Here is a 14,359-nt window from a genome sequence, read left to right on the forward strand (position 1 = left end):
CCAAATATTTGAGGGAAAGTTACGTAGCAAAAAGAATACATTTATGGAACCAGTAAGATTATATGGAAGTTATAATGAGGAAGATTTTTGCCTGTGTATAGGAAGAGTTGTTTTTTCTAAAAGCTAGAGTTGTTCATCACATGATTTAGTTCATAAGATGTCTAGTATAGAAAGTAAGTACCTTTCACAGATTAAATAGAAAAGGAATTTGTATAGAGGATGATGAGACTAAATTAGTGCTTGCCACCCACTGGCGTTAGAGAGATCCTTTAGATTTGAATTGTGGTTTGAGTATCTATTTTTACAATATTCTTAACTGAATATAATGGAAAATCAAGTTTAGATATCATTATTTTATAATGGCCTCTAAATTCCAAATAAAAGATTCTATGTTTCAACTGTTAAAGAAAATATAGAAAAGAGCTATTTGTTTTGCTATCATTGCATTAAAAAAATCCCAAAACAGTGTCTTAAGAAAAATAAGTATTAATTTAGCTCATGTTTCTTGTTTGAGCCAGATTTGCCTGATCCTTGCTGGGTTCATTCATGACCTGAAATCTGCTGGTTGGTTAGCTTGGGGCTGACTGGCCTACAGAGACCCCACTCACGTATGTAGCACTGGCCTGGTTAGTGAGACAGTGACCACCGGGCCACAAATCTCTCATCTTCCACCAAGCAAGTACCTGGACTTATTTACATGGTAGTTCCAAAAGAGAGAAGGGAATCACTTTAGACTTCTTAAGGCCTAGTTTCAGAATTGGGGTACTGTCACTTTTGCTGTATTTGATTATTAAAAGCCAACCACAAGACAAGTCTATATTTAAGGGAGTTAGGTAAACTCCATTTCTTCATGGAAAATTGTATAGCCAAGGGTATGATACCAAAATGTGTAAAGATTTGTGGATATTTACAACCAATCTACCAACAAATGAGAATAACCAAAGATACATATGAACTTAGCATACTTATTATACGGTATCTGTTGTCTCTGCTTTAAAGGAATTGGCTTTGATGCTATTTCATAATTCTATAATTTATGCTGACTCCTGTACTGCCTGGCATGCTTACTTTACCTCTATGTCATAAAAAAATCGATTAGCTGAAATATGACAATATGAATGTAGCTCTGATGCTTGTTGAATTCAGTGCTTAGAAATAAATAGGAAAAGGGTTGTAAGACTTCTTCATCTGAAACTTAAATAAGAACAATTTTATATAAGCCTGAAAAGAAACTGTCTACATGGTTCTATCTATAGTATGACAAAATTTGAAAGATTTTTACTCTTATTTTTTTAAGAGAAAAATTGAAAAGCTACTAAATGACAACCATTACTATTCTATTTCCATGAGTTTATAGATACTGACATGAGGCTAAAGTAGATTATCACTAACATGAAAAGCATAGTAATGTAAGTTCTGACCCTCATCATTAAAATCTCTGAGCACAGAATTCTTTTAAGTCACAGATCTGATTGTATATGGTGGTTAGTTACTTTCTTCATCATGATAAATGTTTATAAAGTACATATATGGAAGAAATATGCCTGACTTTATATGTTGTTATCATCTTCTACATGCTTCCAGGGAGTACATAGCTAATAATTATGCTCAATTTTTCTGTTAAAATCACATATTTTCTGATATATTCAATCTTCTCAGCCTAAATCCTTCATCTTACCTGAGCTAACTTATTTTTTCTTTAGCTTATTGAACATACGTTTTGTTGTTTTGCTTTAGATTTAGCTTATTCAAATCATATCTGGAAATACTTGTGTGAACTAAAATATCAAAGGAAAATAATTACAAATTTCTCTGTCACAATATTTATCTTCACCTATGTGGGAATAATTATTATAGAAATTTTTGCTAAGGATAATGAAGCAAATAATTTATTTTTGATGAGAAATAGTCCCAGATTTAGATTGTAAAAATAAATTGCCTCAGGAAAGGTCTTAACCCCAATTACTTCAATTAGGTGTTTCATGGAATTCATTATAGTCAATTAATATTTGTTGAATTTATCCTGTATTCATAACACTTTGATGAATACTGTAAAGATGTGTAAAGTGAACTCAAAGATTCTATTCTTGAAAGTCTGCTTTGAAACATAGCTATTCACGTCTGTAGTGACTAATCAATATTTTATAGGTTCAAATTTTTAACTTATACATTTATAATTTCTTTCAGATCTTTGGTTTTACTGTGCTGCTATTTCAATTGTACTAGAACCTACCTATTATAAACTAATAGTTATTCATAAGTGGATCCTAACCACTCCCCCCAAAATTCATATCATCTGGTCTCAAGATTTGGTACTACTCAAAATTCTGTCCATTCTCTTTTCATATGACTTCTGGCCATGTCAAAGCATCTGGATTAACCTGTCATAGTTCCTCACAGTACCTATGAAACAGAAATTTGTAGTGTTCATTATGAAAAAAAATTTTTTCTCAAAAACAATTTTTTAATGTTGTAAACAATTACGTGCAGTCATTTTGCTGTAATTTTACTAATTGGAATTTACAAGTAAAATATATTGTTTGCACTATTAGCTGACAACAAGTGGTGACACCATAGGAAGAAGCATGGAAGTTTATTTTTGTGGAGGAGAAATTTATTCCATAATTTTACATAGAAAGAAACTGAAAGTCAAAAAGTTCGAATAACTATTCTAAATGAAAGAAATAGTACGTGGAAAAGACACCAGTTTTGGACTCTCTGATCCCAAGACTACATAACATATTTCTTCACATAATTCTGAGAGGAGTTACCAAGGAAGTGTCGCTCCTCCAAAAGGCATTAATTTAAATGTATTAACTTGCCTCTCTGATATACAATTCACTGATCTATAAGGCAAGTCAGCTGTCATTAGGGACAATAGAAATCCTTAGCTCTCAGAATTGTGGTTTAATCTACCTAAATCTGTCAGAATCCTGGTGAGAATCATATGGTAAAGGGTAGAGTTTTAATATCTAGTTGTTAAGACTCCTTAGCTGTCCATCGATTTCTCTGATGCAGTCAAGAAAAGGGGATGACTGTGTAGTTTATTGACATGGCTCCATATCTTCCATATTTTGATTTTTCACTTGGAAAAACATACGATTATAACTTTAGCTTTCATAGTTGCTAATGCATTGATAATAATTATTTGTTTAAAATATCATGTTACTCAGTATATTCCAGTATATTCAGTATATTGATGACTTTTCAAATAAATGTCAATTATCCTATAATCTTAAAATTTAAACTGAAACCATAATTGTTTTCTATGAATTGATGCAATAACCATGTCAGCTTATATTTGCCTATGTATTTGCTGACACAGGAGATGATCAGAACACTTTCTCTGTTCATATCTCTGTCTCTGTTTCTCCCTGTCTCTCTGGCTCTATCTGTCTGTCTATATATCAATCTCATTTTTATGAGTAAAATAAGTAAAATATGTATAATATGAGCTTTAGTCTAAAATTTAAAAATATACATATATGAATAATAGTCTAAAATTTAAATATATATTTTTTATGAGATTAGATATTCCAATTTCCTTTAAAAAGCTGCTATAAATCTGTTACATCATATCTCCCCCAAAAGTAGAAAATGAAAAAAATATTTAAACAACATGTTTTCTTGTTTTGTTTTTTTTTTGTGAAATTCATATAATGGAATTAAAACAATTTATAGTAATCAGAGTGCCACATCTAACAGAATCTAGGAAGCAGCTCCCACTATATTTGAGACAATTCGTCAGAAATGTAAACTGCCCCTTTGGATTCCTTCCTGCTGCCTGGAGACCAGGGATCTCAGTTTGTGGTCTCTAGACCGTTTCAGGGAGTACAAAAGGTAAAAGTATTTTCATGATACTGTGGCATTGTTTTCCCTTTTGTCTCTGTTGATATTTTTTCTGCTGATTCCAAAACAATGATAGGTACAATCACTGGGACCTTATCCTGAATAAAACAGGGCAACAAATTTTATTCATAGTCCTGTGTTCTTCATACACTCATGCACACACACACACACACATAAAGTGTTGCTGAAAGATGTCCTTGATGCAGCAGTGAAAATATTACATTTATTTAATCTTAGCTCTTTGGTACAAGGAACTACTGTATGTGAAAATAAGAGAAGGACCCGTAGAACATTCTGCTGCCTTTCAAATTATAAGATTTTTCTTGAGAAAGGAAGCAGTGTGATTGCTCAAGCTGTGAACTGAAATAGCAATATTTGTCATAGAACACCATTTATACTTGAAAGAATGTCTGAGTAGTAATTTATAATTATTCAGACTTGAATAATTGTTAGACATTTTTCTCAAAAAGGATCAGAGGGAGACTGTTACTTCAAGGAAAGAACTGACAGTGTTTCTGACTGGAAATGAGATCTGAGTTTTCAAATAAAAATTAGATTTCTTAAAAACTTGTATCTGCCACTGTGAATTTTACAGTTACCCAGTACTTTAAGACCTTTATGATGAAATAGGTAGTGATATTAGTGAAAGTGATTTTTTGATAAAATGTAATGTGTCAAAAACTGGAATATCTGCATAACTCAGTGAAACATTTCCAAATGATCAATGCTTGATATTAAAAGATTCTTTATGGATAAGGGTTCATTCAAGTTCAGGACAATAGATTTTTATATAACAAAGTACAAAAACTTTGTCGATATAGCTTGAAATTGCAAATTGCAACTAATGTTCAAGATAATACCACTTGTTGAATTTGAGTAGAGAATCAAAGAATATCCACAAGTACCTGAAAATGCTGTTAAAATACTTTCTTTTTCTGATTACATAAGACTATGAGGCTAAATTTTCTTCATGTACATTGACCAAAACCAGATAGAACAGTAGATTAAATGTAGAAGCAGGTGAAATTCAAGCTGTCTTCTTTTAAACCAGAGATTACATAGCTTTGCCAAAACATAAAATGATTTCCTTCAGCACATTAATTTTTAAAAAGATAATATACTTATTTTCCATAAAAATTATTTGTGCTAATAATGCCTTTATTATTAATTTAAATTGAATTAATAACTATGGTTATTTTTCAGTCTTAATTCGTATGTCAAATATTGAAAGATAAAAATAATATAAACCAAAGTTCTCTTGAGTATAATAATTTTTGTTTAAACTTTTCAATGTTTTAAGTTCAAAAATTATTTGTATTGTAATTTTTAATGTTTTAATTTTTAATTCTTACACATTTAAAGCCATTAAATATTTAATTTTAATTTCTATTATTTTAAATTTTAATTTATTTTTAAAACTATATATTTTAATATTTTAAGTGACCTTTTTAACTTTGTAATTTATTAACTTTAAACTTTTTCAATGTACATAAAAGTTGCAAAGAGAGAACATAATGTTCTCATATATCACTCTCATAATTTTGTGTAATATAATGTTGTTCATAATTATGGTACAAATAAATTGATATTTGCTCAGTAATATAGACTGAACTGCAGGTATTTGTTTTTATTTCTCCAGTTTTGCACTGTCCTTTTTTTTTTTTTTTTTGCTGGAGGAGAGGAAAATATATTTTAACAGAAAATATGCCAGTGGTGTATAGAGATGGGCTTTGTTATTTCCTTATTAGTTATTGACTAACCAATCATGATGGATGGAACATTCTTTCCTTTACAGAACATTACATGGTTAGAGGAACCCATAATTCACAGTTACTTCTAAGGTTTTTTTCTTAAGTAAATATTCTAAATATTATCACTCTGAAATTTCTCCAATATCATTTTCAAGTCAATTAATCACTAGGAAAACGAAGACACCATTTTATTCTTTTTTCTGGTTTAAGGCAGTGTTTTTAACAGGCAACTCACAATGATACAAAAACATTTTGTTGACTCTAATATGAAACTTTGGATTTGTTTGTGAAATTTTTTTTTATCTTAGTCAGAATAATAGATTTCTGAATCATTTGAGATGAAACTGCTTATGACATATGTTAAATACAAGCAGGGTAAATGTTATGTCATAAAGTAGACCACTTTCCTTTTTTCCCACATCTTATCTTAGTTTCCTAGTTGAATCCACAGTTAGACACCTATTTATTTCTTCGCTTTTGTCCATTTTCTGCCAGGCAGACAGAACTGACAAGACGTTGATAAAAGAAATTGAAGAAGACACAAACAAATGGAAAGATATCCTGTGTTCATGGATTATAGGAATTAATATTATTAAAATATTCAAAGTACTCAACCCAGAGCCAACTAGTGTCCTTTTAAAATTTATGGGTCAGAATCCAATCCAGGACACCAAGTTACATTTTAATGCTGTATCTAATTAGTTTCCTCCAATCTATAAGAGTATCTTAGAATTTTCTTGTCTTTCACAAACTTGCCAGTTTTGGAGAGTAGTTTGCAGAATGTTCCTCAATTTGAGTTTGTCTGATGTTTTCTCAGGATTACACTGAGGCTATGGATTTTGTGAAGAATAGCGCAGAGGCGTGTGTGCCTTCTCAGTACATATATCAGGGGCACATGACACGAACATGATGGCCTTGATCACTGTAGTTATAATCTTCCCCTTTTAATACACCTTTCTTAAAGAGACTCACTAAGTTAAGCCTGGCCTCCAGTGGAGGGGATATGATATCCATCTCTTAGAAATAAGTGAGTCAAATGTCCTGTTTCACATACAATTTCATCACTAATTTTAACATTCTTCAGTGAATCTCACCTGCAGCAACGATGATCATGGTTCTATTGGTGATTTTCTATGTTCCTGATTCTTTACCATTTGGATTTTTTCTGCAAGGAATATTTGTTCCTTCTTTTATTTAGTAATTTATGTAAAAATCCATTGATTTATGTTTTTTATTTTATCCTTGGGTTTATAATCCAATACTACTGTTATTCATTATATTCTGCCTTTTGCCATTACAAGTTCTTTCAGTTTGGCTCCTGTGTACCTTTATCATGACCCCATTCCTTTATTATGTGAGCACTTCCTTCATTGCTCTTACTACAAGATGCTTTAGCTTACGTTGTATTTTCCTTGCCCTGACCCTCGAATCAAACATTTCTCCAAAGAGTTCTAGTCCCTTAGGTTGGAGAATGCCATTGGAAACCAAGACCTGAGTAGTAGTTGTACTCAGTGCTACTCAGGTGTCAGTACTACTCAGAGATCATTGATTGCTCTTCTGTCAATTCAGATCTGCTATTGAGCCCCTCTAGTAAAATTTCTTTTAAGTTGTTGGATTTTTCAATTCTAGAATTTCTATTGGTTCTTTTATATAATTTCTGTCCCTTTATTGTGATATGTAGTGAGATATAGTTGTCACACATTCCTTTGTTCTTCAGAGGTGTTTTTATTTAGTTCCTTGAGCATATTTATAATGACCAATTTAAATTATTTGTCTTCTAAATCCAAGTCCCTTCACAGACAGCTTCTATCGAATGCTTATTTTCCTTTGTATGGACAACAGTTTTCTGTTTATTTGCAAGTCTCCTAAATTTTTATTTAAACCTAGACATTTTAGATAACATGGGATAGCAGTTCTGGAATCAGATCCCTCAGTGGTTGCTGTTGCTGTTTCTGTTGTTGCTAATGTTGCTGTATGTTTATTTACTTTTCTATATTATTTCTCTATAACTTTTATTCCCTGCAGTGTGCAACCACTAAATCCTCTGTTGTTGTTTGTTTCTTTTGTTTCATTAATTATTATCCTTGCTTTAGTTCATTTGGGCTGTTAGAACAGCATAAACTGGGTGACTTATAAACTATAGAAATATATTTCTCATAGTTATAAAGGTCAGGAAACCCAAGATGTAGGTGCCAGTAGATCTCTGTCTGATGGAAGCCTGTTTCCTGGTTCACAGGTGCCCTTTCTGCTGGGCCCTTATATGGCAGAAGGCAAAGGGAGCTGTCTGGGCTCTCATTTATAAGAGCTCTAATCCCAATCATCAGGGTTCCACACTCATGACCTAATCACTTCCCAAAGGCCCCACCTCCATTGGGGGGGCTACACTGGGTATTAGGTGTTAATATATGAATTTCAAGGTACACAAACTGTCATTCTACACCCTTCATGTTTATTTTAAAACTTGACTTCCTACTAGTTGGACCTCGGTCAGCAGTCAGCATAGCTTAGTGGTCAGCCAATGATTTCCTTAAGTTCCTTTAGACAGTAAGTCTTCTACCCTTAGAAGATAATATGTGTGCACGTGTTAGAAGGGATTACCTTCAACATACAAGTAGTGTTAATGCTGCCTTTTGCTTCCCTTGCTGCTTGTACATTCCTTCTGAAACAGCCAAGGTGAAAAACTGAAGCCCTGTCCAGTCTCTCCTGGGCTTGCTTGCAACTTTCTCTATCACCAAGAATGTAACAGAGCTTTTCCAACCCCTCTGTATACTTCCTGGTCCCTAAACATTACTTTAAAATTTTTGGCTGTGATCTTGTTTGCCCAAATTAGTATTGTATCGATAGCTTTAGGCGGCTTCTATTACATGTTAACTAATTGCCGCTGATTGTTTTCAGTGCCTGAGGATAAAGGTTTTTTGTTTTTCATTTTTTTTTCTTTTTCTCCTGAGCTGAGCTCTGAGTCAGGTCAAACAGTCATCAAAGCCTGGGGATAAGACTTTTCCTGGGAGCTCCATGTTGGGTCAAATAGTGGCAATATGCTGGTGATAGGACTTTCAATGGGTTCCATAGGTATACTCCTTCTGATGGCCGAGAGGCTGGTGGGTTTTTGGCCAGAGACCAAACAGAGACCTAGAATTTTTTTCTTGAATAAACATTTTTGTTTGTTAACCTTTTGATAATTTCCAGAGTTCAATGTTTGTGAAATACATCTTGAATAAATGCTATTCTCTTGAATGGAAATTATTGGGTTTTAGTTTCAAATATATTTCTAGTCAAAATCCTAGCCATTTACTTTTTATTTTTTGAAATTACAGAATGATTCTAGAATTCATCTGGCAGTAAATTCAAGTGCAACTTGACACATTTAGATAAAAAAATATATATAAATAATTTGTATAACACTATCACTAAATGGTGCAAAAATTAAAGCCTTATGATACTGGCAGCAGATTATGTTTTAGTGAATTTTACAAATTTGATTGGAATCCAGTTCTTGTTAAAATAATCAATATAAATTACACATATTTCTAACATATAATTTTTTCTAATGTTTTATAAAATGTTCTTGAGATAATAAATTAGAAATTGGGATATTTCACTATTGTACCTTATGCAACATTTCTATATACTTTATTACCTCTTAATTATGCCTTGATAAAAATATATCTTTTACATTTTAATGTAATACACACACAATATTATGGAACTAAATCTGATATCTTCTCCATTTATTACTTCCTTCAGTGATTGAATGTTGGTACATTCCAAGTAGTATACTGAATAATGGGGACATAGGATTAAATAAGATGAACAGGATCCCTACCCTCATAGAATTTTCTTATTGGAATAAGACATAGATAAAACAAACTAAATATATGTAGCACAGGGGCAATCAGAATTGCCAACATCAACCAAACACTGAAAATATAAACTTGTTTGCTCTTAGTACACAGGCGACAAATTTTTAAAGCATCGCAATGTTGTCAATTTATCCAGCTAGAGCAAAACAGAACTTAATATATCATAAGAGATAACATTGACCAGGGGCAGAATTTGTCACTTCTAGTTCCCCATCTTTCACTAGACACTTAAAGGCTTAACTTCATAAGACTTCTGATGCGAGGAATAATTTTGATGAAAACCCAAATAGATACTCTGTTGGGTTCTCTAATTAAAACAGTATTATAAATATCAATATGGACAAAGATATTGTCTTAAAAGAAGTTGTAAATAGCCTTGAATTTTCCTGCAAAAGATGGAGATGAAGAGGTTTAAGATAATCATACAAGTAGCTCATCTGGACTCTGGAACTAATAAACTGTAACAGGTTAAGAAGTAAAGAGTATATACACTCTATTTCCATACCTATGAAATAAATAGTTTCCAGAACTTTGGTCATGTCACTGAACATCTCTGAGAAGACCTCAGAGAAAAAAAGGTAAAACATATTTTAATTGAATTACAGCACACTGTGAGGCTTTCAGGAAAAAAAAATATATGTGTGTATATATTTACATACCTGTATATGTGCCTTATGTTTATATGTATGTATGTGTGTGTGTGCATACACTTATTGAACATGTACAAAGACAGATACACATACACACATTTTAGGGGGCTTTTCCCTACTATTACCTTCTTAATAGTTTATTGAGAATATTATCATTGCTTATTAAAAATATTATTGATTCTTCTAGGAGTTAGAAAATGATCATTTGAATAATCTTTGTGCCACAAAATATGCACTCTGCATATCATATACATATGATTTTTTTTTTATTGGGAGTATATTGTTTTACAATGTTGTGTTAGTTTCTACTGTACAGTGGAGTTCCTGTGCTATACAGCAGGTTCTTATTTGTTATCTATTTTATACATATTAGTGTATATTTGTCAATCCCAATCTCCCAATTCATCCCAGCCCCCCTTTCCCCCCTTGGTGTCCATACATTTGTTCTCTACATCTGTGTCTCTATTTCTGCCTTGCAAACCAGTTCATCTGTACCATTTTTCTAGATTCCACATATATGCATTAATATATGATATTTGTTTTGCTTTTGTTGACTTACCTCACTCTGTATGATGGTCTCTAGTTCCACCCACGTCTCTACAAATGATCTAATTTCACTCCTTTTTATGGCTGAGTAATATTCCATTGTATATATGTACCACACCTTCTTTATCCATTCATCTGTCAATGGACATTTACGTTGCATCCATGACCAGGCTATTGTATTAGTGCTGCAGTGAACATTGAGGTGCATGTGTCTTCTTGAATTATGGTTTTCCTTGGGTATATGCCCAGTAGGGGGATTGCTGGGCCATATGGTAATACTATTTTTAGTTTTTTAAGGAACCTCCATACTGTTCTCCATAGTGGCTACATCAATTTACATTCCCATCAACTGTGCAGGAGGGTTCCCTTTTCTCCACACCCTCTTCAGAATTTAGTGTTTGTAGATTTTCTGATGATGCCCATTCTAACAAATGTGAGGTGATAACTTATTGTAGTTTTCATTTGAATTTCTCTAATAATTAGTGATGTTGAGCAGCTTTTCATGTGCTTCTTGGCCATCTGTATGTCTTCTTTTGAGAAATCTCTATTTAGGTCTTCTGCCCTTTGTTGGATTGGATTGTTTGTTTTTTTGATATTGAGCTGCATGAGCTGTTTATATATTTTGGAGATTAATCCTTTGTCTGTTGATTTGTTTTGCAAATATTTTCTCCTATTCTGGGGATTGCCTTTTCATCTTGTTTAGAGTTTTCTTTGCAGTGCCAAAGCTTTTAAGTTTCATTAGGTCCTGTTTGTTTATTTTTATTTTCATTACTCTAGGAGGTGGGTCAAAAAAGATCTTTCTATGGTTTATGTCAGAGTGTTCCTCCTATGTTTTCCTCTAAGAGTTTGATAGAGTCCAGTCTTACATTTAGGTCTTTAATCCGTTTTGAGTTTATTTTTGTGTATGGTGTTAGGGAGTGTTCTAATTTCATTCTTTTACATGTAGCTGTCCAGTTTTCCCAGCACCACTTATTGAAGAGACTGTCTTTTCTCTATTGTACACACTTACATCCTTTGTCATAGATTAGTTGACCATATGTGCATGAGTTTTTCTCTGGGTTTTCTATCCTGCTCCATTGATCTATATTTTTGTTTTTGTGCCAATACCATAGTGTCTGGATTACTGTAGGTTTGTAGCATAGTCTGAAGCCAGGGATCCTGATTCCTCCAGCCCCATTTTTTTTTTTCTCAAGATTCTTTTGACTATTTGGGGTCTTTTGTGTCTCCAAACAAATTTTAAGATTTTTTCTTCTAGTTCTGTAAAAAATGCCATTGGTAATTTGATAGGGATTGCATTGAACCTGTAGATTGTTTTGGGAAGTATAGTTATTTTCACTCCATTAATTCTTCCAATCCAAGAACATGGTATATCTCTCCATCTGTTTGTGTCATCTTTGATTTCTTTCATCAGTATCCTATAGTTTTCCAAGTACATATATTTTGCTCCTTCGGTAGGTTTATTCCTAGGTATTTTATTCTTTTTGATGCAATGGTAAATTGAATTTTTCCTTAATTTCTCTTTCTGATCTTTCATTGTTAGTGTATAGGAATGCAAGATGTTTCTGTGCATTGATTTTGTATCCTGCAACATTATCAAATTCATTGATTATCTGTAGTAATTTTCTGGTGGCATCTTTAAGATTTTCTATGTAAAGTATCAGGTCATCTGCAAAGACATTTTTACTTTTTCTTTTCCAATTTGTATTCTTTTTATTTCTTTTTCTTCTCTGATTGCCATGGCTAGGACTTCCAAAACTATGTGAATAATAGTGGTGAGAGTGGGCATCCTTGTCTTGTTCCTGAGCTTAGAGGAAATGCTTTCAGCTTTTCACCATTGAGAATGATGTTTACTGTGGGTTTGTTGTATATGGTCTTTATTATATTGAGGTAGGTCCCCTCTATATCCACTTTCTGGAGAGTTTTTATCATAAATGGGTGTTGAATTTTGTCAAAAGCTTTCTTCTGCATCTATTGAGATGATCATATAGTTTTTATTCTTCAATTTGTTAATATGGTTTATCATATTGATTGATTTGCATATATCGAAGAATCCTTGCATTACTGGGATAAATCCCACTTTATCATGTTGTATGATCCTTTTAATGTGTTTTTGGATTCTCTTTTCTACTATTTTTGGGGGATTTTTGCATCTATATTCATTGGTGATATTGGTCTGTAATTTTCTTTTTCTGTAGTACCTTTGATATTGGTATCAGATTGATGGTGGCCTTCTAGAATGAGCTTGGGAATATTCATTCCTCTGCAACTTTTTGGAAGAGTATGAGAAAAATTTGGTGTTAGGTCTTCTCTAAATGTTTGATAGAATTCACCTGTGAAACCATCTAGTCCTGAAGCTTTATTTGCTGGAAAATTTTTAATCACAGTTTCAATTTCATTACTTGTGATTGGTCAGTTCATATTTTCTATTTATTCCTGGTTCAGTCTTGGAAGGTTATATCACATATGACTTTTTAAATTTTGCTTTTAGAACAAAATGGCATTTGGAACTAGATGCATGTTACATAAAGATTGTGTAAATAACCTTTTAAATAGATGAGTCTGTGTGTCTCTATGGCTCAAGACATGGAGAGAGTTTTCACAGTTAAAGTGTGAATACAGTGACTGGATCTTCCTTCTTATTTTATACCTTAAGATCAAGAGCACTTTCTTGCTTATCTAATATATTCACTGGAATAACTTAATATGACTTTTCTTTCAGATAATGAACTGTTATTGGTTGTTTTCTTACATGATACTTCACTTGTCTTCTCAGAATACTTGGGGGGATAAAAATGCAGATAATGTTTTTGAAATAAAATGAGTCAAATATTTATATTTATTCAATATGATGAATTGAATACATTAAAATCTATCAGTGGGATATTCAGCTTGTAATCCCTTGTATTTCATGGCTGCTGTAGGATACTGGCTAACGTCAAGTTTCTGAAGGCAGACTTGCTTAGCCACGTGTTAGCTGTCTAATGCTAAACAGATTTGGTAAAATTGGAATAAAGAAGTGCCTACTTTTTAAAGTAGTTAATAAAAATTAAATGAATTAATACATATAAAGCATTTACCGTGCTAGGCACCTGGTCAGTACTCTATACATGCTGGCTGGAACTGTTCCCAAGTAGTAAAAGGAAGAGGTCTGTTTTCTTGTGAAAAGTTCTGGGATGATATTTCTAATTTGCAAGGAGTACTTTTTTAAAATGTATTTTCCATGTATAGATAAATGAAAGGGTGAAAAGGGGACACAACTAATCATATTCTTAAATTGCTTTTTTGAATAACCTTCTGGCACAGACCCAAACTCAAATTCATTTCCATTTTCTCTGAGGATAAACATCTCATCTCCAAGTCACTACTTTTTTTTTTTTTTTTTTTTTTTTTTTGCAGTACACGGGCCTCTCACTGCTGTGGCCTCTCCCGTTGTGGAGCACAGGCTCCAGACGCACAGGCTCAGTGGCCATGGCTCACGGGCCCAGCCGCTCTGCGGCATGGGGGATCTTCCCGGACCGGGGCGTGAACCCGTGTCCCCTGCATCAGCAGGCAGACTCTCAACCACTGCACCACCAGGGAAGCCCGAAGTCACTAATTTTAATGCAGCTTCAGGCTCTTTCTAGCTTTAAGGCACTTTGTAGCTTCAATCAAAGACGACTCAAACAGTTGACTCTTAGGACTTGAAAGCTCTAGTTCTTTACAC

The sequence above is a fragment of the Pseudorca crassidens genome, chromosome 13 (assembly GCF_039906515.1).
Source record: "Pseudorca crassidens isolate mPseCra1 chromosome 13, mPseCra1.hap1, whole genome shotgun sequence".
Taxonomy (NCBI): Eukaryota; Metazoa; Chordata; class Mammalia; order Artiodactyla; family Delphinidae; genus Pseudorca; species Pseudorca crassidens.